The sequence below is a fragment of the Lissotriton helveticus genome, chromosome 10 (genome assembly GCF_964261635.1).
Source record: "Lissotriton helveticus chromosome 10, aLisHel1.1, whole genome shotgun sequence".
Classification (NCBI taxonomy): domain Eukaryota; kingdom Metazoa; phylum Chordata; class Amphibia; order Caudata; family Salamandridae; genus Lissotriton; species Lissotriton helveticus.
The window spans coordinates 340,914,624-340,939,873 of NC_136071.1; the positions used below are offsets into that span (position 1 = coordinate 340,914,624).

At 46.1% G+C, this 25,250-nt stretch overlaps 1 pseudogene; it reads left to right on the forward strand.

Moving 5' to 3' along the window:
• The first annotated feature begins 248 nt into the window (after window positions 1–248).
• On the forward strand, window positions 249–1,334 carry LOC144784013 (uncharacterized; annotated as a pseudogene).
• The last annotated feature ends 23,916 nt before the right edge of the window (window positions 1,335–25,250 follow it).

The following is a 25,250-nucleotide window of genomic DNA, read 5'->3' on the forward strand; positions in this document are numbered from 1 at the left end:
GCTTACCTGTTATCCATCGGAGTCACTTCCCACCTGCCTCTGCCACCTGCCTGAGTTACCTGTTGCTCGCCTGTCACCCATTTGTTGCGCCAGGTGCCCCCTTCTTCCTGCCTTAGACAACTGTCACCTGCCAGTACCTTCCAAGTGCCTGTGGCCCCTAGGGCCTGCCTGTCTGAGCCACCTGTCACCCCGTTGACTCTCCAATGGCCTCGTTGACTGCGCAGACGTCTCACTCTTACGCTGCTAGCATGGACACGCACCTAACACAAGAAATATGTTCTGGCGAGATGCCCTCAGCAGGCAATGCCAGCCACTGCCCCAAGAAGGAAACCTTTGTTGAGAGTATGCCCCGTGAACAGATAGGGGCAGAAAGTGAGCCCAGTGGTACCCTGTCCAAGACTCTATGCCCTGGAGGCCAGGAAGAGACCCTACCTGGGGCCATCTGTGGATCAGAGGGGGCCCTATGCCATGGAGAACATGCTGGAGACCCTGACAACTCCTGTGATGCTGGGGAGGGGAACCAAAACCCTAACAACACATCCCAAGATTATACCCATCGAGAGGGATCCCCACGTGCTACACACGAGCATCAGGATGGCACCAAACGAGAGGGGCACCCGGATGCAAGCTTTGGCTGCTACGACAACACACAAGAGACACCCCAAGAATCAAGCACAGCGTCCCTTGACGACACACACACAGAAGTTCACCCACATGCAAGCACTGGCTGCTACGACGACATACAACAAGAACTTCCGAGTCCAAGCACTGGGCACCATGACGACACACAGCGAAACGGACCTGTGTGGCCCCAAGCATCCCTTCCCATGACAACACAGAAAGGGGGCACTCAGATGCAAACATCGATTCAAGTGACATCGCCCAACTCAGAAATCAACTCATTAGCTGCTATGATGACAGGTGTGAGGTGTCTTCAGATACCAGCCACATGTGCCCTGGCGTCCCGGAGGACGACATGGCCGGGAGTGCCAAGGCTGAAGCCGCCTTGCACACAGAGGCGAGTCCAGCCGTTGCCCCGTGTCTCCAGCGGCCTTTCCCTCGAGTGCACAGGCCTCGTCTCCGGGGCAACAACCTGCAGCACGCAACCTGGCAGCGGTGACGGGGCCCGGGGCGCGGACAGCAGGGCTGGATGTTAGACAGGTGGAGCGAGGCCAGATAATCGAACGCAGGGCGAGGCGGCGCCACCTGCCAGCCCACAGGAATCCCAGCTACTAGGGCGAGCACCGCCGGCAGAGTCCGCAAATCTGAGCCGGCAGCCAGAGAGAGCACCGGAGGCGGCCCACGGAGCACTGGACGTACTGAGGATGAGTTAAGCTGGCGAGTAGCAGCACAGCATGCTTATCTAGTAAATATAGAGAATCCACTCACCTCTCCTCTCCCTCCCCAAGCTCCGTTATACACCCCATGGTTTTCCTCCCTCGGCCAGTCCCAATTCCTTCAGCCAGGAATACTCGCATTTGTTAATGGCGGGTAGAGACGAGAGACTAGAGAGGCTTGATCTGACGTCTCGCGCGGCATCCAATAATGGATTGCCCTGCGGTGACCGGCCAATCCTGGCGCCTAGGGGGGCTCATGAATGCTCGCCCTGTGTCGCCTTTGTGAAGCCGGGGGCTGCGGCCAGCTTAAACAAGCACCCCCTTATGGGGGAACACTGATGCGCATGCGCAGGCAAGTTTCTGCCCTAAACATCACTTGCGCGCTATATACCTTGGCTGGCTGTCTGCTGCTGCAGCTGAGTGCGTCACGTGGTCGTGGACTGCCACTCAAGCTGCGCAGCAGTCCAGACCAGCCCCCCTGCACTCCCCACTCCTGGATAACTCGGGTGATTCCCGACGGCGCTCGCTCGAACTTTTTAAACAAACAGTGACAGTCACACCAGTTTATTTTATTGCAGCAGCGCGTCCATGGGGCTTGTGGGGCTACGCCCCTACGCCCCAATGGACGCACCGCTGCTGCTGGGAAGGCCAGAAGGGGGTTATCAAGAGGAGGAGACAACGATCTAGTCTCACTTTCTGAAGGACCCTCTGAATCATTGCAAAGGGGGGAAAAGCATATCCTCGGATATCTTTCCAGGATTGAAGGAATGTGTTGAACGCCAGAGCACCCTGGTCGGGCATCCAGCTGAAATAATTCTGGAGATGGCAGGTGAGTCTGCTCGCAAAGAGGTCCACCTCCAAAGGACCCCAAATTTTGTTCAGGGTTTTGAAAACGGAAGGGTCCAGCTTCCAATCGCTGAAATCTATGAGGAACTCGAGTTCCAGTCCGCAGATGTGTTCACTGCACCCGGAAGATATTCCGCTTTGAGAGTAATCTTGTGCTCCAGACAAAACATCCAGAGTTTCCTTGCTAGATCTGAGAGATTCGCAGATTTGGTGCCTCCTAGGCGATTGATATAGGCTACCGCTGACATGTTGTCCATCTTCAAAAGGACAGACCTCCCTTGAAGGGAATGTCTGAAGCTCATGAGAGCATATAGCCTGGCGATCAATTGTAGGTAATTTATGTGGGGGAGAGATTCTTCCAGAGACCAAAGTCCTCCAGTGTTCTGACCCAGAAGACAAGCACCCCAGCCAAGTAGGCTGGCATCCGATTCCAAGACAAATTGTGGGGTTGAGCCAAAAATGGCTTTTCCATTCCATGCCTCCAGGTTGTTTAGCCACCAAGTCAATTCTGAACGAGAGTCTTTGTCTAGAGAGATATGATCCCCGTACCAAAGGCCGGATCTCAAAGCTCTTGCTTTGTTCCTCTGAGGAGCTCGATAATTGAGGGGGCCTGGAAAAATGGCTTGTATGGAAGATGAGAGGAGACCCAGGAGCCTGGCCAAGTCCCTGAGGGAGAGGCTTTGACGATTGGGAGCGTGTTTTATTTGCTTTTTTATGTTTGACATTTTCTTTGAAGGAAGGAGGAGACAATGGACTGTGTCGACCATGAAGCCCAGGAATTCTAGAGATCTTGAGGGAATCAGGCATGATTTTTCCTTGTCTATGATGAATCCTAGACCCTCTACGAGATTCATCGTAAAGTTCAAATCTTGGATAAGATGAATATAATCTTGCGCCATAATGAGAATATCGTCCAGGTAGATAAGACGAATGCCCCTTGACCTTAGGTAAGAGACAACAGCTCTCATGACCTTGGTGAAGCGCCAGGGTGCGGAAGAGAGACCAAATGGAAGCGCCTGAAACTGGTACAAGTGGCCCTTCCAGAGAAACTGGAGGAAGCGTTGGTGAGTCTTTGCCATGGGAATGGTAAAATAGGCGTCCTTGAGGTCTAGCTTGACCAGCCAGTCTCCTTCCAGGAGCAGGTCCCTGAGAAGGTGAATCCCTTCCATTTTGAAGTGCCTGTAAGTAATGAATCTGTTGAGCTCCCGAAGATTTATGACCGGCCTCCAGCCTTTGTCCTTCTTTTCGACCAGAAAAAGGTTGCTTACGAATCCTAGAAGCTCCATAGGCACCTCTAAATTCGCGCCCTTTTGAATCATTGAAGAGATTTCCTCTTCTATTATACCCTGTTGTTCCGGGGACAGGGGGATACCCTTTGGGAGAGAGTTCTGGGTAGGTTCGTGATCGAAGTCTATTGTAAACCCTTTTACAGTGTTTAGTACCCAACTGTCTTGAGTAATGGATTTCCAATTTTTTAGGAGGTATTTTAGCCTGCCGCCCACCTTTAAGGGGGAAGAATAGGAAGGTAGAGGGGGAAGACTCACCTGAGGGGTTGCTCTGATTGTTTGATCCACGTGATCTGAATCCCTTGCTACGCTGTCATCCACCCCTTTGAGGGTAGAACTGCGGGTTTGGGTATTGTTGGTATTGCTGGTAGCCTCTGCCAGTCCTGCGTCCTCTAAAATTGGCCCTCTGGGAGTATCGGCCGGAAGGTTGGCCTCGTCTTCCGGCCCTTGCAAAAAGGTTGTTACCGGTATTGAACACCTTGCGCATGTTTTGTTACGCTCTGTCAAGGGCAGTAAATGTTGAAACGTATTTCCCTAGCGACTTTATTAGATCTTCGCCAAAGAGAAGGCCTTTTTGGTTCTTAGAGGGTTCTTTATCAGCGAGATCGCTGAGTTTGGGGTTGATGCGAGTAAAGACCACTCTATGCCTCCCAGCGTTGATACTCACATTGGCATTCCCCAAAAGGATAATGGCCCTTTGACTCCAACCTCTTATAATTTCCGTGTCAAGGTGAGTGCCCTCCATTTGGCTCTCTTCGGCTGAGTCGAGGATCCTTGTGAGAGGGCCGAGGACGTCGAGCAGGCGATCCTGGCAACTCTTAAAAGATTTCTCCATACCCTTTCTGGGGTCACGCCCTAACTTAAAAAGGAATTTAATTAAGTCAGGGTCAAGATTAGGGGTGTAACAAGACTTATCACCCACAGAGGGCCTAGAGCATTCCGCCCTCAAAATGTTGCGTGTTTCACTCTCCAAGGGAGAGTTTTTTCATGTTTTTAGTTGTATGTGGCTGCGCAACTTGCATTTTTGTGAAAATTTAAAGATTTGTCTTGTCCTTTTGTAGATCATCATCACATCAATAAAAATATTAACTGGCAGGGCAACAAAGAATCATAGTGGTATTAAAATTAACCAGCTTCGAAATCACGATACCCTTTCCTGACACAATCCTAAAACCATATTTTTTATGGAACGCCACATAAGGAGTGCTTAAATACTCCTATTATTTGGTTATGTACGTTCGTTATACGCGCTGAACTTGGTTAATATTGATCAATACAGGGTTCGAATCAATCATTTGTAAAGCGCACTACATACCCGCGAAGGTCTCAAGGCGCTGGGGGGCGCTACTGATCGAACAGCCAGGTCTTGAGTATCCTCCTGAAGGTCAGCAGGTCTTGGGTCTGTCGTAGGCTCAGTGGAAGGGTGTTCCATGTCTTGGCGGCGAGGTGGGAGAAGGATCTCCCACTGGTGGTTGTTCTTCGGATGCGCGGGACGGTGGCGAGTGAGAGTTCGGCGGAGCGTAGCTCGCAGTTGGGGATGTAGAAGGAGAGCCGTCTGTTGAGGTAGGCTGGGCCAGTCTTGTGGAGTGCCTTGTGTGCATGGGTGAGGAGCTTGAAGGATATCCTCTTGTTGACGGGGAGCCAGTGCAGGTTTCTCAAGTGGGGGGTGATGTGGCCGTGGCGTGGTAAGTCGAGGATCAGTTGTGCTGAGGCATTTTGGATGCGTTGTAGTCGTTTGATGAGCTTGGTCGGGGTTCCCGCGTAGAGGTTGTTTCCGTAGTCGAGTCTGCTGCTGACGAGGGCCTGGGTGACTGTCTTTCTTGTATCTGTCAGGATCCATCTGTAGATCTTGCGGAGCATGCAGAGGGTGTTGAAGCAGGAGGAGGAGATGGCGTTGACTTGCTTGGTCATTGAGAGCGTTGAGTCGAGGATGATTCCCAGGTTGCGTGCGTGGTCGGTGGGTGTCGGGGCTGCCCCCAGTCACGTCGGACACCAAGAGTCATCCCAGGCTGAAGGGTTGGAGCCGAGGATGAGGACCTCCGTCTTGTCCGAGTTCAGCTTCAGACGGCTGGTCTTCATCCAGTCGGCTACGGCCTTCATTCCTTCGTGGAGGTTGGCTTTGGCTGTGATGGGGTTCTTGGTGAGGGAGAGGATCAGCTGAGTGTTGTCGGCGTAGGAGATTATGTTGAGGTCGTGCTGTCGGGCTACATGTGCGATTGGGGCCATGTAAATGTTGAACAGCGTCGGGCTGAGGGAGGATCCCTGGGGTACACCACATATGATCTCGGAGGCTTTGGAATGGAATGGGGGGAGGCGGATGCTCAGGGTTCTGCCGGAGAGGAAGGAGGTGGTCCAATCCAGAGCCTTGTCTCGGATCCTTGCGGCGTGGAGGCGTGCGCGTAGTGTGCGGTGGCAGATGGTGTCGAAGGCGGCAGAGAGGTTTAGGAGGATGAGTGCTGCGGTCTCGCCGTTGTCCAGCAGGGTCCTGATGTCGGTGGCGGCGAAGAGGGCAGTCTCGGTGCTGTGGTTGCTGCGGAACTCTGACTGGGAAGGGACCAGGATTCTGTTTTCTACGAGGTATCGGGTTAGCTGTCTGTTGACGGTTTTCTCGAGGACCTTGGACAGGAAGGGGAGCAGAGAGATGGGCCGGAAGTTCTTGAGGTCTCTTGGGTCTGCCTTAGGTTTTTTGAGTAGGGTGTTGATCGCGGCGTGTTTCCAGATCTCTGGGAAGGTCGCGGTCTCGAAGGAGAGATTGATGACGTTGCGCAGGTGGGGTGTGATGGTGCTGCTTGCTCTGTTAAAGACGTGGTGTGGGAATGGGTCCGACGGAGAGCCGGAGTGGATTGAGCGCATGGTCTTGATGGTGTCATCGATGCTTATGCTGGCCCAGGCTAGCAGGGGGTCGTGGTCGATGGTGTACGGAGGGTCTGAGGAAGTGTGGGGGACGAGGGGGATATATCCCCCCCAGATTTTGGAGTAGGGGGGACACGGGGTACAAGACTGGGGGGACGAGGGGACAAAGGATTTCCCCTCTCCTTTCTGTATTCACTGGGCCATTTGCGCGCGAAAGCGCTTCGTACAATGGCCCTGCCCAGGCTGTACTTGACCTATGACTTGCCCCCAGTTACCTGTGATCAGGCTGCACGCCTGATGGTGCTAAAATGGATTTAGCCACCCCCACCCTCCGTCATCGTGTGTCTCAGCCGGGGCTGGCTGACTTGCTGTGGCAGGGCAGTGTCTGGAGTCTTATCTCCAGAGCGCCTTTTTTCACACGTCTTTTAAAGACCATTTACATCCCGCTTGGAACTGGTTAAGGAGGCTTTGTTGTTTTGTTCACTGGTTCGTACCCCCTGTGTCTCCACTCAGCCTATTTCTGTACTTTGTATTTAGTTTTTACTGCCACAGTGGGAGAAAGCATTCAGTGAAAAGGCATCTCACAAGTAGGGATGCCACCTTTCCCCCCCAAAAAACGGACATTTGTTGTGTTCTTCTTTAAGAGTCTGCAAGAGAACTTTAATAATATATTGTTACCTAATTTTATTTTTTGTTGTCATTTAGTCTTTAATGTCGGTTTCCCAGAGCTATGACATGCTGCTTTATTGGAATCTTTTAAACCTGAGAAACTATTTTTCTATGGGGACATTCATTTCTAAGCGTTGAATGCAAAATGTAACTGTTTTACAAATGTACGAGCTTTTGTTGCACTTGCATCACATAACGATCATTGCGTAGCCTCAAAATCAGTGTTCAACTGTTGAAGTGCCTGCTCTGCCACATGCACACTGCTGCCACATTTTATGTTGGGGTTCAGTGCCTTATAGACAATCCCGTTTAGCCATAGTAAGGGCATTCACTCTGGGATTTACAGCTTGGAGTCCATGCCCTGAATAATGAACCTCTGGCAATACCCCAATCATTTGAAATGCTGTAGAATAACTCATCAGAGCCAAACTTTGTGATGGGGGGCTTGAGAAACGTGACACCCTCTGCAATTATATGAGCTAGAGTCAGAATCCTTTCTCTCATTGTTGAACTCTGCTAAAGTTAGTATTTTATAACTTCAGTCATGTTGGTGTAATTGTATGTGTGAGCACTGTAAAAGTTCTAGAAAACCAGAAAATATTTTGTGCTGCCGGTATAAACTTGTAATACATTCTTCATTGTTACAAGTTTGATTACTTTCAGTTATGTGCAGCACGTGTTATAAAGCTGATATCTGTTGCCAGCAAGGCTTGCGTTTTGTAAATTCAAAGGGGGAAAACGTTGTAGATCAAAGATTTTCCTGGGCTGCAGCGGGGCAGATGTGAACCTGAAACCATTTTTTTTGTAGTTTACCACAGTGGTGACCATATTGCAATTGATGCTAGAACTCCTGTTCTGCTTTGCAGTTTTCTGCTGCAGGGGCTACAGCATCTGGAACTGGCATGAGTGCCTGTAACAGGTCGGAGACCAAGAGACTATTTCTATGGAACTCAGCGTAACAGAGTGAATGATTTTGCTGATTCAGTGCAGGCAGTGTATGGAGGGAGATTGCCGGGGAAAGGGTGCAAGGTCAGCAGTCTACATATGAAGTCGTATGCAGGCTCCTTGACTGAGGAGAGAAGGTCCCATACCCCACCTGACACAGCGAACAGAGGAAAGGATGGCAAATCGAACAGAACATTGGTGAGCAGGGTATGGTCCTGAGATAGGGCAGAGGAAACGGGCAGAAGGAGTACTTGATTGTGGCTGGACAGTGGGAAAGATGCTGTAAATAAACCTTTTGATTCCTCCTACTGGCTCCCACTTCCAGGTTAAGAGAACCCCTGGCATAGGGATTGGAGGTCACACCTGAAGCTGCTTTCAATAAGATATACAAGTTTAGTAATTTCCATGGGGCACTGGTACTTCAAGCACTGTTCACATTATGTTTGTAGTCAAATGTGATCGAAACTGTATTTTAAGCCTTCTAAGAATTAATAAAATAAGACCCATCATTTTGGTGTCTCTAAAGTGAAGAGCTTTTTTGTGTTGTGCTGTTGGTAGTGATGACCGTTAGAACACACATTGTCCATGAAGTTAATGTAGAGGCACCCCACACTCTGCTGAGTGATTACAAGATCCATAGTAAATGTAGAGTTTCAGCAGTAAGCAAGGAGCACCTACTAGGACGATACATACTGTGATCTCCAATTGAAATTCAGGAATTGTGTTCTGAAGAGCCTCCAGAGAGCCAATGGTGCAACAGGTATGCTAGAGGATGCTTGAAGCCATTAAACAATAAAGGTAGTTTGGCACTCAGCATGACAACATCCAGATGGAGGATCATGTGCATATGATGGTGTTTTGCTGATGATGTGCTGAGATTTAGGAGGAAATCAAGTTTTGGAATTCCAGGGGGGGTTCCCCTTTTAGATGGGTCCGTTCCCCCCTGTGAAGGTAATCCTCAAAAATGTCTTTGGATGCTGGGACCTTAGACATGGATGACTTATGAGTGTGTAGCTCATGTGTGTCAAGTAGGATGTGTGTGTAGATTAAACGCTATATGAGGCCATGGGCACTCAGGAATCCATTTTGATTTCCTGTTCTGGCGAAGTGCATAAGGTAGTGGTTGGAAAGAGCCCAGACACCATTATGAATTGTGGGGTTCCTCCAATGCATTACTGGTATCGTTTGTGGTGGACCAGACTCTAAGGATTGGAATGAAGGAGACTAAGGTCCTTTTGTAGTGTTAGGAAACCCTTTGCCCCCTCTAGCTCCATTCTTTCCTGACGGTGTTCCCCACAGAAAGATGAGGGAAATTGAATGGAGAAGCCTCTCCATCTTTTGTGCCTTAGTTTGGGGTCTCCTCTGACTGGACAGTATAACCCTGCCTTCCTGCTGGCACTGGAGCAAAGGCTACGGCTGTAAGGAATACACCAAAGACGAGGACTGTCTGAAACAGGTCAGAGAGCTGAGTTTGTACTGGACAGAAACCACTTGCCAATGTGCCAGGATTCCTGCATCTTTGTAACTGGAATTTAATTCATTTACCACTTCAAAGATCATTTTACTAGCACAACTTTTAACCAAAAGGCTTCAGTCTGTGGCCAGGCTCTATACTGTGCATATACAACTCACACATCAATACAAGGATACGTTACTCCAGGTGTTTGGGTATACATCCTGCATTCAGACACCTCACTCCTCATTCTCATCACTCACCCTTCACTTTCACCCTCGCCCTGCACTCACAGCGATCACACTGCTCATCATGCACTCACACAATTCACCCTCCTCCTTTGCTACACCCACATGAGCGCATTGATCACACTGCATGCACATGACACTCCACTCACTTGTCCCTTTCACCGCTCAACCTACACTCACAGCCATCATACTGAACTCACGCTGTTACCCTACACTCACACCATTCCTCCTCCTCTTACCCTGCGCTCACACAAACACACTGCTCACCCTGCGACCACACTGCACTTATGCCCCTGGCCATTAACTCATGCCGTTCCCCCTCCACTTACCCTGCAGTCACATCAGCACACTGCTCACCCTGAACTCACAGTGATCACACTGCACTCACACCATTAACCATGCACTCATGCTTTTCACCTTGCACTTACACAAGCACACCACTGACACTGCACTCATGTGCCACTTTGCTCACCTCGCTGCTCAATTTGTAGTCTCACTCAAGCAAGCACATTTTCATTCACATGGGCACAACACTCACCCTGTACTCGTACTCATATCACTTAAACAAGTACAGCACACACCCTGGAGTCACACCAGTTACCCTGCACTTCATCCTCTCACCCTGCACTCAAGCAGACAAACCTCTCAGTCTGTATTCATACAGACACCCAGTTCATCCTGCCTGCACACAGAGACAATAGTGTTCCAGACTCATAGGAACACACCACTCACTCTGCACTAACTCCTCTCATCGTGCACTCACCAGTCACTCTCACTGATCACGCTTCCCTCTTGCAGCTCACCCTGCACCACACACAGGCACATCACTCATCCTGCATTTACACCGTTCACACTACCTTGCACTTGCTCCTCTCACTCGGCATGCACTCATATCACCAGACACTCACATGGGCCCTCCTCTCACACTGCATTCATGTAGCTCACCTTACACTCACATCGACACATTTTTCACCCTACACTCGCACCACTCATGCTGTATTCACTCACACTATTCACCATCATCCAGCACTTACATGAGCACACCTCTTACTCTGCACATATAAAAAAGACACAACTTTCATGAATCAACACATTTGTACAAAGGCACCCACAGAATACCGACTCTTTCGGTAGTACTAGATGCCTACTTAATTCCATCTGCAACAATGGGGCTGCGGCAAGAGTGGACTGAGAATGTGGGATGGAACGAGGAGGGAGACTAGGGCGGAGGCTTTAGGGTATGGTGCTGGATTGAAGAACATGTGACAGCTTCAGCCATTCCTAGCTTTCCATTCACCACAATGCTTCATCTTGAGACATGCAGTTCTTTTCTTACATTACAAGTTGGGTCTCAAAAACCCCAAAATGTAAAGTGTTACTTGATGAAATCCATAGTTGCAGAAGAAGTCAAGCATTTCATAAGGTCAGCTGGATGCTGTTATACTACATGTTAGAATGTGGATTAATTAATTTCCAATACTGAAACTGCTTGATCAATTCGTGAAACCAAACATAAGCCCCGCACAGCTATTTTAAGAAGTGCATTTTTCATTCACATCATACTTGTAACAAACATTGTCAAGGCAATATATTATTATTTTGAATAACGTATAGAGAATCTGTTTTTATTAAGTTTTACTAAAAGGCAAGGCAGGTAAAGCAGAAACAGCAGGGCAAGCTTTTCTAACACAATAAAAGCAAATGTACTAATTGAAGTGTGAGTGTGTGTGTGCCAGAGATATAGTGAGAATGTCTGTGTGAGTGTATGTTTGTTATGCATGCAAGTGTGATGCTGGTCTGGCATACTGGAGGTTATTCATGCCTTATGGACATGGGCACTAACAGCATATGGATGGGACTCGTTACCTATGGCCATCTGCAGGCCTTGACATGCTTCTATGAAGGCACCATCAGTGGCTGTGGGGTTTCAAACTGTTTAACTGAGAAAGCTGAGAACCCATTCATACCCAGCAGTAGGGACACAGAACACCCACCACCACACCTGGCTGAAGGTCCTGATATGATGCACATAATTCTTAGCATATGGGCTGGATCCACAGCAAAATGTGGAACTGATATTTGAGGTAACTCTTGTCATAAGATTTCCAGTACTCATTTTATAAATGGGTTGTCAATGGCACAATTCTGACTCTTGTATACTGGAGGAAATGTTTGGCTGCAGTATCCATGGTAACATTCTGGTACTGTCATATGGAATGTAGTCATTGGCCTAAGTGGCTCACCCATGAAAAATTAGGACCTTGGTATAGTGGAAGTTATTTCTGACTTAAGACATTTAAAAAATATCAGATTTACTCCTAGGAAAAGCCAGGCTTCCAATGTACACCATGAAAGTACTGGAATATATTTCATGAATGCCCCCTAAGGGTCTGCTGCGTTTTTCGAAATTTGATCCCAATTTTTTTTAACAATTCTCCATAGTTGGAGTCTACTCTCCCTTAAATCATGTACAAGAAATCTGTAAAATCATTTTGCTTGCTGCAGTTTGGTGGAGTATTACACTCCACCACTTACATAGATCTTTTTCATCCTATAATGGCTATGAGGTTAGCTCTGACCCCACTTCTTTAAATGCTTGTCCTACCCCATTGCTGGGAGCAGGATTTGCTTTAAGGCGGTGCAACCGTTACAGCCGCACCTGGCGTTGACTTTGGTGGGGGCACTGTGTTTAAAAATAATATTTGGTTTAGAAGTAAATGAACTTCCTTGTGCATCAGGCAGTTTTCCGGCAACAATAAAAATGTCAAGATAACTCTGGTTATTAATGTTCCTACTAATAAGAGTTCGAAATTTTGTCTAGTGGAAGTTTTGGCTCATCGTAAAGTAGTGCGGAGGGTTAATGTGCCTGCTTCAAAGAACGTGTACCTTGCAGATCATAGAACTGAGTGAACTATGAGTAGCACTATAAAAAGTATACATGATTTTTCCACATTTGTCTAATTACTTTGTGAATACAAATAACAATAAAGCATGCTTACAAACTGTGACAACATGCGTGCCTTTCTCAATGTTTCACTTTAAAACTATCTGATCATATAAACGGGCGTGCGGTCTCATGCAACAGGCGATTTCTATAGGATCACTGGAAAGACCTCAAGGTTGTCCCTGTCCCCCCCAGAAATTTAGTGTCTCCTACGCCCCTGTCTGCTATCTTGCGGTGGAAGAAGGTGGCGAGGGAGTCGCACAGGGCTTGCGACGGCGGGATGTCGTTGGTGTTGGAGCTGGGGTTGTAGAGTTCCTTCACGATGTTGAAGAGCTCCTTGCTATTGTGTGCGTTGTTGTCGAGGCGGTCTTTGAAGGAGGTCCTCTTGGCCGCCCTGATGAGGTGGTGGTGGTTTCGAATGACAGATCCTACTAATTTATCCTGACATAGAGATAATAGAATTTGTATAAGTCTGGGTGTTTCTCCTGGTTTGTAAAAGAGATGAGTATCAGAGTACTAATTACAGGAAGGAGGGGTTACCCCCGTAGATATGTAACAAAACAATTGTATAATGTTGATTTGGAATTTAATATAAACTGCCAATAAAAATTATATTTCAAATGAGGAGTGCTTAAATGCAGTCATATACAAAAAACACAAGCCAACCCCTATGCCATAAAGGAGATTTAAATGGTCAGTCACCAAACATTTGTATATGCAATCCAATAGACAAGTTGTCATCAACATTAGGTGTAGCATTTGTAGCCATGCCCAAATTGCATCTGATGAGGTTCAGTGAAACTGAAATTGGCAATAGTAGATTTGATAACATAGATCAGTTTCCAATAATGGTAGTGCACAGCTCTCTTCTCATTTTCATTTCATGAAGCTTTATTCGGTTCATATTGTACAATGACCATAAAAGCACATAAGCAAAATACATGATACAATACAATACTGTTAAAAGGGTGCATGATAAAAACAATACAGGTTAAAAAGAATAAATATTTAAAATAACATGCTATTTCTCATCTGAATTTTTTTTTTTTTTCTTTTTTTTTTTTATAAAACCTTTATTGAGATACGTGTATCAGTACAAGTGCAGGCCTACAACCACAGGGGCCGGACGCAAAATCAGGAGAGCCAAAAAGGAGCAACATCAACGTGTACGGCAAAATGAACACAGCCTAGACGTGGAATAAAGTCGCTACACAGTAAGCGCCAGGATAAGAAAGGTTCCATTTTATGTTTTATAGAGGAGGCAGTAGCCATATCTACCAGGGCGTCATGCAACATACACAGAAAAAAGGTGGGGGGGGGCGGGAGGGATATAGCCCCCCACGCAATCAGGTAACCATAGTAGGGCAAGGCCCAACGACATCCCATGCCCATCAAAGGGTCAAAAATAAAGGACAAATTATAGCAGACAATTGAATAGGACGCCACATAGACAGCCCACCCGCCCCGAAAAAGGAGAAAGTGCAGACACTTGCGAATCGAAGGAGAAAGAACAAAGGGACATAGCCCACCCCCTAGAAAGGAAGCAAAAAGGGACCATAGAACAAAATAAACTAAAATAACAAACACCACCCCCACCCTACATCACTGTAATGGCTATGGCCTACCCCACTAAACAGCGTGCCTGTCGCCCCAGAGTCACCCGAAATATAGAAGAGAGAGAAAGGGAGAAATAACGAAGAAAGAAAAAGGTGAAAAAGAGAGAGAAGAGGAAAAAGGAGAGAGAGAGGAGAGGAGCCGGCGATCGAAATACAGAACACCTCCCCACCCGCAACAAAGGATCAATAATCGAGGTCAAAGAGGATACTGAGAAAAGCCTACACGAAGGATGGAAACAGGAACTGTCCAAATAACGAGGCCCGGAGATGCCATTAACAAAACGAAAGTCCCGCAGGCACCCAGGCACAATCACCCCTGTCCACTTCTATGAAGCGTAGAACTGCCAGACCCCGGCATGGCCAAGAAATAGTACGATATAGTGGGATCATACCAGTCAGAGAAAGCAAGTGGAATCTTCGCGGAACACCGTCCCGGCCACCAAGAAGCAACCAGGAAAACTCGGCAGCAGTCAGAATGCAAAAGTACACCGAATATCCATGTGGCCAAGCACAAAATCTGGGCTGTCCAGCACGAAGCAAAGAAATCAGGATGTAGGAAACACTGCAGCATCGGCACCGGGTCCACTTGATCCCATAGAATCGAACACCCATCTGTAGATCCCAACACAGCAACTGGAGGAGTCTCAACAATACCAACTCGGGGAGACAACACAGCGTCACAAAATGGCGGAGCAACCATGGCGGCGATCCGCAACTCCAAGGCCCGGCATTTCAAGGACAGGTCGATCCGCAGAGCAGCCAGGGCAAGCAAGACATCACTTCGTGTAGGGGCCGCCCAAAGCAAACGAGGTCCGGGGAGAGCAAATGCAGCAACGTCCCTGTCTCCAGGAGGAAGACACTCCGAGGGGCCATCCGCCATCTTGAACAAATCGCCCGCCGCCATTGTCTCGTCCGCCACCAAATCCACCATGAGTGCCGGAGGCCCCAAGACACACAGCCGAGCCGCGGCGGATGGCGCCTGGCGGAGAAAGGAGAGTCACCAGAAGAACAGGCGTGCTCCCCACAACTCTCGGGGAGCCCTGCACCGGATCACAGGCGGGACAATCAACAGAAGTGGGCGTCACACCCGAGGGGTGTCGGACAACGCGGCTTCACTCTCTGGTCCGGCAGGCAATCGGGCATGTGGGGCGGCCCACTATCGGGGGTGGGCCCGCTCCAGCGCCACCGGCTCGCGGCTCTCAGGCTCCCACCATCGGGTCTCTCCACCGGTTCCGGACCGTCGGCACTCCGAACACCTCCGGGCAGGCACTGCACTCGAGGCCCCGGCGCCAGGGCCGGGAAGGCCGGCAAGACAACAAGGGCAGAACTCAGAAGCCGGAGCCCCGGAAACAGACGGTAAGTGAAGGCTCTTCCTTAGTAACCGAATTCGGAACGCCCCGAACAGGATTAAAGACAGGATAGGTGGCGGGGAGGAAGGGATCTCGGAGCGAGGCGTTTATGCGACCGTTCCGATCGCCATCTTGGCTCCTCCCCTTCTCATCTGAATTGATTTAGAAATAAAAGTGGCAAGATAAAAACATTTATCCGGAGAATTCATATTATAAATTAACTTCATCGCATCCTCCACATTTCCGGTTAAATCGGTTTCAGGTAGGCCACCCTAACATTCAAAAAGAGAGTACAGATTAACATAAAGTGCAAGGTACTTTGCTTGGAATGCCCATCGCATGGGCACGGCCCAACGGGCTGCTTCTTAGGTTGGGGAAAAGCAACCAAGACGTGAGCCGTACCGAATCTTAGCCTGGTTAGGACAAACCTATGTGCAGGTATAGTTACCATGCTCAAATATAGCTGTGGTAAATCACCTTCAATGTATTTATTGTAAAGACAGACTGTAGTAAGGCGACAGTTAACTTCCAGACGTTTCTGTGCTCTATACTGCAAAAAGGTGTTTTTCATGTCTACTTTAGGGATATTCCCTGCGGAACATGGTTCTGCCAAGACATTGAGCCCAAAAATATCCCTGAAGCTGTCTAGAACATACTTGAGCCAGGGTATCTTGGAATAGTTGTCTAGGTCAAGGCAATCCTTAATGACGCTTTGATTAAAGGCCGTTTCATCCTTCCCCCAAATCGCACGCCATATCATCAGGGGTCTCAACGAGATGAGGTCGCCTAAATAGACGACGCCCAGTTCATTATGGGTCAATTTATTTGGGGCTGAAGTAGGTAGGCAGAGAAGTTTTTTGGGGAAGTTGCTTTCTTCTCTTTGCACAACATCTACATTAGTATAACCCCATATCCCAGCACCGTATAATGCAATTGAGACACTCCTGGCCTTGTAAATTGACATCATGTCTCTAATCCGTCTATCGCCGATCTTAGATGCGAACTTAAAGATACCGTGGGCACTCTTTGATCAGTTTCCAATAATGGTAGTGCACAGCTCTCTTCTCAAATTAGCTACTGGTGTGCCAGTCTTATTGTCTTAATGAGACTTTTGGTAATAGAAAATCCTCAAATGATGTAGGAAATTCTAAATTTATAACAATATAGTAGGACTTGGCCCCTTTTACAAGGTTATCCCCAAACTTTTTGCTTCTTCCTCCTATGGTTTTCCTGACCTGTTGTTATTGGCTATAGGACTCTGGTCACTTTATGACTGCTGATTAGTGCTAAAATGCATATGCTCTCTGGGTAAAGTGTGTTTATGAATTGGCCCACATTGAGTGTGCCAGGGCCTGTACATCAAATGCAACTAGTGGGCCTGGAGCACTGATTGTGCCACTCAACTGAGGAGCCCTGAAAAAGTATCTCAGACCTGCCACTGCAGTGTCTGTGCGAAAGTTTGTCTGCCATGTCGACCAGGCAATTGCACCCACTTGCCAGGCCCTAACCTTCCCTTTTCTTACATGTAAGGCACCCTTATGGTAGGGCCTAGGTACCACCCTGGGAAGGGTGCAGTGTATGTGAAAGGTAGGACATGTACTGATGTGTGTGACATATCCTGATAGTGAAATACTGGCAATTTCGTTGTTCACTATTATAAGGCTATCTTGCCCCATACAATAGAATGGGAAATGCTTTGTAACATCTTACAAGTATAAATTCTAATTGGGACAAGATAGAGAAATAAAGTTTAGGCTCTCTGAACTCAGAATTTAATAATACATCTTTTAGTAAAGATGGTTTTTAAATTGTGTGTTTGAAAATTCCACTTTTAGAAAGTAGGCATTTTCTTGTTTAACCATTCTGTGTGCCTCTGCCTGTTTATGTATTGACTGCCAGGTTTTGGAGTAACGGGTGCTGGGGATGTGTATTTACTGTAGACATTCACACGGGTGGGGTGTTTGAGGTGTGCCTGGCCCTTCCTAAATGACTCAGTGCTGAGCTGAATAGCCCTTAGCTGAATTTAGAGTAGTGGGAAGAGATTTCCTTGCACCTGAATGAGGTTTGTCTCCCTTGCAGAATGCTGTCTCCACTCCCTCTGGTCATACTGCACCAGTGAGGACAGAACTGGTTTGGAGTGGGCCCAGAGACCCTTGCACAAAGAGAACAAATACATTTTGGGGTATAAGTATTAGACCTAAAACCCCAGAACCTTAGACTACTTCTGGAATCAATAGCAACCTTTGCCAAGGAGAAGAGCTGGAGAAACTGGAGGAGGACTGTCCCTTTGTTATGTGCTGTCTGGGGTTGACCTGCAGTAGCTGTTCCTGCCAAGGAAAGGACAAGGATCTTGCTGTGTTGCTCAGTGCTGTGTCCCCAAGATCCCCAAGTGCTTGAGTAGAGCTTGCCTCCTGTTCTGAAGTCTCAGGGACACAAATACTTCACCCCAGCTCCCCTGAACTTACTTGCTGGGAGTTCTGACCTGCCAAGAGGTGCCTGTGACTGTGTTGGGCCTCTGGAGGTTTTTCCTGCTTTTAGAAGCTGGAAAAGCAACGCAACTACAAGAAAATCGACACATCACTCTTCTTGCGGCTGTTTTTCCGATGTGGCACTACTGTGCAAGAAAAATCTTCATGCATCGCCACACCACTGCCGAAGCGGACGCCGTGCCTGTCGTTGCTGCAAGAGCCGAAGCATCGAGGGATCGTGGCTCAATAAATCAACTCAGCTTCGCTCGAGCCGCCACATCGATCGCTGCCACATCCTAGATTTCCACGCATCGTACCTGTGTGGCAAGTTTTCCAGACGCATCACCCGTGGACCAGAACCATCTCAAAATCGACACATCACTTCCACCTACAGACCGGATTCGACGCATCACTTCTCCTGCATGTAGAAGAACTGTCACATTGCCTTCCCAGGGTCTCAGGAACTGACGCATCTCTGTTTCTCAGCGTCTCTCATCTCTGCAGCTGTTTGGCCTTGTGAATTTTGACACAACTACAGGTACTTTTATAGAAATCAGGCACCCATAGTTTTCTATAGGCCAAGTTGTTTGAAACCATTTTAAAGTCATATTCCTATTACATGTATGTTGGATTTTTTTCATTTTGGTCTTGTTGAGTTTAGATAAAGATATTTTATTTTTCCAAATTGATGTATTGTCCTTTTGTGGTGTTATCACTGTATTACTGTGAGTTTTAAGTACAAATACTTTACACAGATCCTTTGGGATAAGTTTGTCTGCTCGTGCCAAGCTACCCAGGGGGTGAGCAGGGGTTATCTAAAGTGTGTATCCTCCTTACCCAGACTAGAAGCAAGGGTCCCTATTTGGACAAAGGTACCTACCTCTGCCAACTAGAGACCCTCATTTCTAACAAATATCTTTTCTCTAAAACGTTTGCCTACATTTTCTCTAATATACCATTCATATGGTGTAGGAAATTAAAACAGTGGATTATCTCCAATGTACAAATCACAGTTTAATGGGTTAGTTAACATTGTTCACTGGTACTGCTCTACATGTCTTAATCACATCTTTTTGGGATCTTTGAATATGATGTTTTTTTGTCCTTATAAAGCAACAAATTATTGTGGATCTTTGTAATCCAAATAGGGTGTACTTGTGTGAGCACCAAATCAGCTGTGTATAACAGGCACTTACCAGTCTTCCCAATGAACCTGGGAATAAAGAAGCTGACTTTAGGTTATGAGAAATGGGAGGCAAAATTTACGCCAGACAATTACTGCACTTAAAGCGCAAATACCATTTTGGACGTTATTACCAATATCGATAGCAGGGAGAGTGGCTATCACCAAAATGGTGATGCTCCCTAGATTGCTTTATTGTTTTACGAATCTCCCAATTGTGATCCCTGCTCACGTATTCAAAACGCTAGATACTCTACTGATTGAACTGATCTGGGGGAGCGGGCACAGAAAAATATGGTTTCAAACATTTCAATTAGGAAAAAAAAATGTGGGAATGGGGGTCCCTGACATGAAAGCATACTGCTATGCAAGTCAACTGCAGTGGCTTGCGTATTGGATAGCAGGGCGCAACCTGCAGGAGATAGCTATGACTAAACGCGAGTGGGAGAGGGGGAAACTGCATAAACTTCTATTACCAAACAGCAAAATCCCAACGACTGCACCCCCATTTTTTGACCATTGCATTGAAGTACTAGAAGAAAGCACTTCGTTATACAAAGGCATTAGCTCCCTATACCTCTAACATCGCATTACAGGGCCTTCTGCTGCCACTAGGTATAGTAACATTGCAACATATAACTAAATGGACAAAAGAAGAATACAGTGGGAATGTTATTCATGGATCATACATTAATGAATCATGATACATTTGTAAGGGAACAGGGTGTACCTAACGCATCATTCCTGCTCTATGCAAATATTAGTAGATCTGTTCGGACCACTTGAGCACCAGATGGGATGGAACCCCCAATACACAAACTTTTAAACATGCAATATTTAATGGGGGACGGTTGCCACCTGACCTGATGGTTGTACTGGGGAATCCGAGCACATGTTGCCACCTCATTACAAACACTTCGTAATAAATGGAATGCTGATATAAGCCGTGAGCTAACGGACAAAGAATGGGGTTATGTATTGGAATATCCAAAGAAGATATCACGTAACCCAAAGTTTAAATTTATACACCTCATGATAACACACAGAGCATATTTGACTCCTCGCCAGCTAAGTTGATGTTTCCAGATACAACAGACACATCCTAGATGTCATGCCTCAAATGCAAATTTTCTTCATATGTTATGGTCATGTCCAAAAATAGCACTTTATTGGACAACTGTACAAACCAGACTAAATGACCAGACTAAATGCTGTTGCTCCTGGGGGAAGAGGAGACTCACTAGAATGTTGTATATTGGTATTAAACCCCAGATGTAAAAAAGGCGGCCCTACAAATAAATGAGCAAATTTGGCACTATTGTTGGCTAAACAAACGATTACAATGCGCTGGAAGGTGGCGAAACCGCCCACAGTACTAGACTGGTATAATGAAGTAATCCGATGGGGTAGAGCCGAAAGTGCAGAACTCAAACGTGAAGAGCAGAGAGGATTACGGAAAACACCTATCTCACTAGAATGAAATGTAATGCTTGAAGAATTTATAACGACTGAGGGCCAGATGTAGGTAGCCAAATACCGGTCGGTAACGGCCGAATTCGGCCGTTACCGACCGGTATTTGGCTTTTGAGATGTAGGTGGTTCAGAATTTACAGAATCGGTATATTTACCGATTCGGTAAATTTACCACTTCGGTATTTTACCGAATCGGTAAATATACCGATTCTGTAAATCCATATGTAGGTGGGACTCTTCAGAGTCCCAAAGGCCCTACAAATTCGGTATTTTAACACCCAATCCAATTGGGTGTTAAAATACCGAATTCAGGTGTGCATGCACATGTGTGCATGCATACCTAGCCATGTGACAGACAGACATGCCCTTAGGGCATGTCTGTGTGCCACATGGCGCACATGCCTATTTTTGGGGTGCCAGAGGGTGTCAAAGTGACACCCCCTGCACCCTTGCTAAAATCGGTATTTACCGATTCTGTAATTACAGAATCGGTATTGCCCATTGATTCCTATGGGCTTCACAGCCCATAGGAATCAATAGGAAATACCGATTCGGTATTTCCAGATTCGGTAAATACCGAATCTTAACGATTCGGTATTTCCACATCTGGAAATACCTACATCTCCCCTCTTCATATTTACCACTTCTTAAATACCGAATCGGTAAAATTCGATATTTAAGAAGTGGTAAATCAATCCTACCTACATCTGGCCCTGAATCACAGATAAATTAGGAAAGACATATTTGTACGTTTATTAAGAACGAGTATTCAATATAAAAGCTGTGACCAGATTGCTATTTCATTGTGTCGTATCAAGGGAGCCTGATCATAGATATGTGCTTAATGCCTATAGTTGTACTGCACTGTAATGCTGCCAAAAAAACGATAACTGCAACGAAGAGCTGTGCCTGGAGAAAGGGGTGGGGATGGGACATAGTTGGATTGTTAAAGTTAAAAGGGTGGGGGGGAAGAGATTAGCTTATTATACTTATTATGTTATAATGTATAGACCGAGACACCGGACATCTCACAAACAATGTACGAAAATGAAAGAAAGAAAGACCATGTAACTCATTGAACATTATCACTGTTGAATCGTACTGCTCATATATATGTATCTATGATTACTTAATTTAATTCTCAATATTGAATGAATATAAAATATATTGTAAAGATGCTGAAACTGGTTTTTATAAGAAAACCAAAAAAAATGTTATAAAAGAAATGAGAAAAGGGAGGCAAGAAAATTGGGAACAAGATAGCCAGTACACACACCCAGGTGACGTATGTCCCCTACCACCCTTCTGGGTCCCATGTAAATTCCATGTAAACAGCTGCCAAGGCTATTCAAAAAATCTCTTGGTCTGGTGCTACTTTATTTTTTGCACAAGATTACTCAAAAGCTACTGCTTCAACACGTAAAGCCTTCCTCAACATGAGACCAGCCCTTCGTTCCATGGGTGCCAGATATGGTCTTTTCCATCCCTGCCTTTTTAAAGTCACCTATAATAATAAGACTACTTCATATGAGGACCCAGTACGTCTGCAAAGCTTCATCAATGCGAACAAGACGGACCACATGGACTCTTCAAGACCATCCTCCTCACATGTTACCTGACTGGCCTAAGTTTTTTATTCCAGCTGTTATTTTCTCTTTGAATGCAGGATCTATGTTGTTATATATTTTTACTGGTTATGCATTCTAGTATTTCCTTGACAATGCTATTTAATGCTATAAGATTTTACCTTTTTCATGTTTATGTCTTAACATATAAGCTAAAGTTAATCCTTCATCTTATTTCTCTTTTGCTTCCACAGTTGCGTCTATGTTTTGGCGTGTTCTCTTCCCGGCTGGTCCAGTTCTCACTGGGCTTCTCGTCTGCTTCATGTGGTCTCACCTACCCCTACCTTCTTGTTCCCTTAGAGTAGGTATGTTCTTTTTGTTTTTGCTTTTTTGTTTCGTCTTACAATTCTTCTCTCTATTTAAATCTCTGGATGTCTGTTTTCTCTTCATTCTTGCCTTTACTCTTATATTAACAAATCTTTCTGTTTACATATTTCTTTTTTTTTTTACCAATATTTTCTTACTATTTGATTGTTAACCTTGCCTATTATTTCAATGCTTCACCTAAGTCCTGATTCTGGCTTCAGATATCTGCTCCTCTTAATATTCTCTGGCTTGGGTTCTACCTATCTAACCTCCTATCCTTGTATTACCTATGCATTATCATACTTGATTATTTTGCATCAGACTTTTGTTATGATTTCATGTACCATTTCATAGTTGAACTTCCATGTCACTAAAACTAATTTCTTGGAACGTAAGGAGATTAGATAAAAGAGCATGGATTAGTTTACGGAAACTTAGGTTGGACAAGTCATTTGGCGGTGTAACCTTCCGGATTTTAAAAGATACCAAACGGCCTTCTTAGCTAAACAAGGCTCATATTGGCTGTCCCCCCCTGATGGGTACTCACCTGTGTGGCTGGATATTGAAAAGGCCCTCCTAGGGGATACCCCTCCACTCTCAGTACTGTCAATAAAAACGAACCAAATCTCTTGCTCTAAATCCATATTTATTAATACTAAGTTGGCCTTATTTAAAATCGACAAACTGCTGAACGCGTCAATACGTCGGTCTAGATGGGAACCAATTTAGAATAACCCTAAGATTACTTACAAGGGCAAAACACTACACAATCACTCTTGGGTTGAGAAAGGTATCAACTTTCCGCTCCAACTTTATGAAGGTGCGTACCCCCTTCCTTTCTCAGTCGTCCAATCGAAATACGGGATCAAATCCTCCGACTTCTACACCTTTCTAAATATAAAATCAGCCATTACCAAAGCGAATCTGTCCTCCACTCCACCATCCCTACCATCGTATTTTTCTAGGCTAAATAGAATAGGCCATCAAGTTTCGAAAATCTATCAATTGCTAGGACCACAGCCATCCAAACTGCTCGAACACACTACACAATTTTGGTCCTCCCTCGCCTCCTTCAATATCTCTGAACAAGACTGGGCCGCGTAGTGGAAGTCTTGCGTGTGCCACAAAATAAGCCCTACGCTCTCACAAACCAAATTCTGGCTCATGCACAGAGTCTTCTGGACGCCAGCTCATCTATATGCACACAATATCACCCCTGAAGCCTTTTGCTGGAACTGCAAGCATGCGGAAGGAGATCTGGACCATCTCATCCTACAATGCGAGTGCGTCTCTGCCTACTGGAAGAGTATTTTTGAATTCATACACAAATTATTCGCCATTTCAACTCCCAAAGAACTTCCCTTTCTAGTTTTTGGTTTTACCAAAGCTGAGCACCTAAATGAATCGGACAAAGATCTTTTAGACCTCTTACTCATAGCGGCTATAAAAGTCGTACTCAACAATTGGAAAGATACAAAAAAGGCCAACTTTGCATCCTGGCTGAACTGGGTGATTAACCTCCGAGGGGCAGACAATCTTACCCTGCAGCAGTCACCTTGGCACCCCGCACGAAGGAAGATATGGATCACACTAGATAACTACTTCAGTGTTCATAAACCTCCGTGAAGGACCTAGACCCCTGACCATACACATTTGGCGTAGTGCTCCCAAAGAGGGTGGTGTCATTATGCCTTCTAGTCAGCGTGTCGTGGTGCTCACTATTCTCCCCCTACTCTTTCTTCTCTCTCTTACCTTATCTCCTTTTCCATACCTGCTACTTCTTCCTCCTCTCGACTCTTCTCTCTCATAGCCTTCTGTTAATACACTGGGTGCGTGCATAATACTCGGACTCACTTGAATGTGCTAATACCCATCTTGTCTGCGAAGTTAATTATTGATTGCTTCACCATGTCTCCAACATTTCGGACTTAATTATGTCCAGATGCACGTTCATCTGTCCGCTGATTGTACCCACACTGCATCCTTTTGTCCTGTAACCTCTAAATAATTCAATAAAGATTTTTGAATTTAAAAAAGGTATCACAAATCTTTCATGTGTATTTGAATATTCGGCGTAATTGCAGAACAGTACTTAAATACACTCGCATATTATCATTTATGTTTTAAAAAAGGTCAAAGCTCAAGAAGAGGTTATTCTTGTGCCTAATCTCATTAGAAGCACTAAGAATATTCAGAGTGAGAAGTGTCAGAGCATCTAAAGACTCATTTGTTTGGTATGTTAAAAGATAATTTGGTATTCAAATAGCTCTGTCTGAAAACCTGGTTGTCAGTAGTGAATATCATTTAATGTGTTATTTCTTTTAGAGTGCATTTCTCAACATTAGATCAAAGATAAGCACCAGAGAAGCCCCAAACCCTCTTCCCAGAACCCAGAGAAGCAAAGGCAAGAATTCAGTTCCCAAGAATTCCTCTAAGCTCGCAGTGTTTGTTTCTCTCTCTCTATCCCATTCCCCCCTCCCCCCGGGGATCAGTTTGAGGCAGCAGGTTAATGAAATCTTGCTGTCTCTGATTGACTTCTGGTGGAGTCGGGGATCAGCGGCACCAAGAAAGGAACATAACTACGGATTACAGGTGAGAGGTATTCGTGACAGCTACCCTGCCTACAGGCAGAGGAATGCTGAATTGACT